Genomic DNA, 2,505 nt, shown 5'->3' on the forward strand with positions numbered 1-2,505 from the left:
TTGTTTGTTAAGCTTAAGATTCACTGCATTGCTGAATGTTTGTGTTTCATTGACAATACATTGGTGTAGTGATGCAGAGAGGGATAATCTGCAGTTTACTCAAGGAGGCAGATCTTCAACTGTGGCCTCTGAGTAGAAACTTGTGATGTAATATCGCCCTCTTGTGTCAGAACTGTAGCCTGCACATTTAAAGGTCCCATATTATACCCTATTTCTCCAAGTTTAGTTCCCTGGTGTCCTAATGAACATGTCTGTGACATGCTTTGGTCAAAATACCATAAGGATGAAGCACCACCGCAGTTCAATCACCCTGCCAAAACAGCCATGTTCAGAACGCTTGGTTGAGTAGTATCTCTTTAAGAAAAAAAAGAAAGAAAAGTAAAACAAAAAGGGACAGGAAATGACATCAGCCACATAGGCTACTGGGAGCTAACAGCAGTTAGCATTTGGAAAAGTGATCATTTGCAGGCTCTAGCAGGCACATTGCTGTCATATATAACATGTATCCACTGGACAGATAAATCCTCTGAGGCTGGAAGTTTGTGTAGAACTCTGTGCTGCACTGTGGAGCCAAGAATAGAACGTTTCCTGGACTTCGCGGACTTCCGGTTTTTCAGTCAGTAACCAGTGGTTACAACCAGTCACTTTATTCAGTGTCATTTGTGCAAATGCGTTGGAGTGTGGAAGAAACAAAACAAAACAATATTTTCATAAGTCATAAGTGCTGAGGGCCCAGGGTTATTTGTAATGATGTGAGCAATGCAGACTTGTGTGCTGCCAGGGCTTTGTACAGGATAATTAAACCACTTATTGCAACAAAGTACAGAAATGCACTCAGACCTGGAGCTGACTGCCAAACAGGGCTTAGCATGCAAACAAGCAAGACTGAAGGATCTAGAAAGGTGGAGGCAAAGCTTAGCACGGGTGTGACGAGAAATGATTGAGGAAAGAAGGAAGGAAGGAAGGAAGGAAGGAAGGAAGGAAGGAAGGAAGGAAGGAAGGAAGGAAGGAAGGAAGGAAGGAAGGAAGGAAAGGGTTCTGCACTGCCATCATTTGAGAGACAAAATGTGTGTCAAAAAAGCATTGATAATGCATTTTTTGACAAATCCTTATGATTGTAATATGTGTTTTTCATGATAATAACACAAAAAATGAAAAGTAGCACAAATTGTTAGTCATATTGAAATCGCACTGTGTCAAAATAGGTTGTCTGGCGGTGTCTGGCCCTGTCATGGACTGGCAACCTCAGCTGACTGGCACCAACGGCCCCACGACCCTCACGTGGATTAAGCGGTAGGTGATGAATGAATGAACGAATGAATGAATGAATGTATGAATATGTGTCACCATGTTGTGCAACGATGACAAGTGAGTAGAAAAGCAAAGTCTCAATAACCAAAAAAGAACAGCCCCAACACACCATGTCAAGGTTAACCATTTCGATGTTTTAATGTCATGCAAACGAATCCCAGTAATCAGATCAGCAATAACCTTTATAAAATCTTATAAGAATTGTCAACGGTAAGACTGTTTGGAAAAATGTTGTGTGTGTAAACATAAAAAAAAAAAACATTCAGCCATTCTGAGCCCACAGTTGAAGCCAAGTGAATCAAACAAGTGCATATGAGTCAAAGAAAGAAATTAAACTAACAAAGTATTCCCACAAAACACCCGTGTGGCACAACTTAATGACATTTAAGTGTTTTTACGACATTTGAAACTTGAACCTTTTCACCATAAACGTTGAACATTTCATTTTCTATTTTATACTCACCTGAAATGTTAAGATTTTTAACAAAGCACAACAAAATATGACTTGACTGTTATACTAAATATAAAATACTCTTAATCCCCAACTAGCTCTAACGCTTTAAGAGTTTTAGTGAAGAGTTAAAGGAATAGTTCAGGTTCTTTCGATTGTAGTTGTATGAGGTTAGTGACACTTTGCCCACACCGACACTGATGGGGCTGTTGGCGCCCCCTACGCCAAGAACCACCGCAAAAAAAAAAGGATGCTACGTTAATTGAAAACATGGATTTCCAGTGTAAACAAGGGGGAACATTTAAACTCAACCATAACAACCCTTTATTTCGGTGTTCGAAGACTTTTCTGTCTGGATATTAAAATAAATCAGCATTGCCGTTGGTTTACTACGGTCTGGTTTGTTAAGTTTGTGTCTCGAAGGTAAAAACTGAACAAACTATTTCACACTTCTGGGATTTACTGATGGAGGCAGCAGTGAATCAACAACTCTCGTGTGCCGTTATGTGAAATGACTGATTTTCTCTATGGATTTTGGTACAATTTAGGCCATCTGTGGTGTGCACGTGTGTCAGTGCCTCATAAAACCACACTTAAAAACACATGAACCATCCTGTTAAAGGACACTTAGCGGTGAAGGGTTTTGTTTGACTGATAGGCGCTGTACCGTGATGAATGAACTGTGCAAAAGCTGTGGGAACCGTTCTAAAATATTCAACGATATATTCAACCTTCCTTCATCC

The 2,505-nt window shown here is 40.0% G+C and overlaps 1 protein-coding gene across 1 annotated transcript in view; it reads right to left on the reverse strand.

The window, feature by feature from the left end:
* Positions 1–1,527: 1,527 nt before the first annotated feature.
* gnmt (glycine N-methyltransferase) overlaps positions 1,528–2,505 on the reverse strand; it is an 8,982-nt gene continuing 8,004 nt past the window's right edge. Inside the window, exon 6 of the mRNA XM_083908223.1 lies at positions 1,528–2,505. This exon is cut by the window's right edge and continues 747 nt beyond it. The gene's annotated coding sequence lies outside the window, so the exon portion shown is untranslated.

Source organism: Microchirus variegatus, assembly GCF_963457635.1.
Source record: "Microchirus variegatus genome assembly, chromosome: 21".
Taxonomy (NCBI): domain Eukaryota; kingdom Metazoa; phylum Chordata; class Actinopteri; order Pleuronectiformes; family Soleidae; genus Microchirus; species Microchirus variegatus.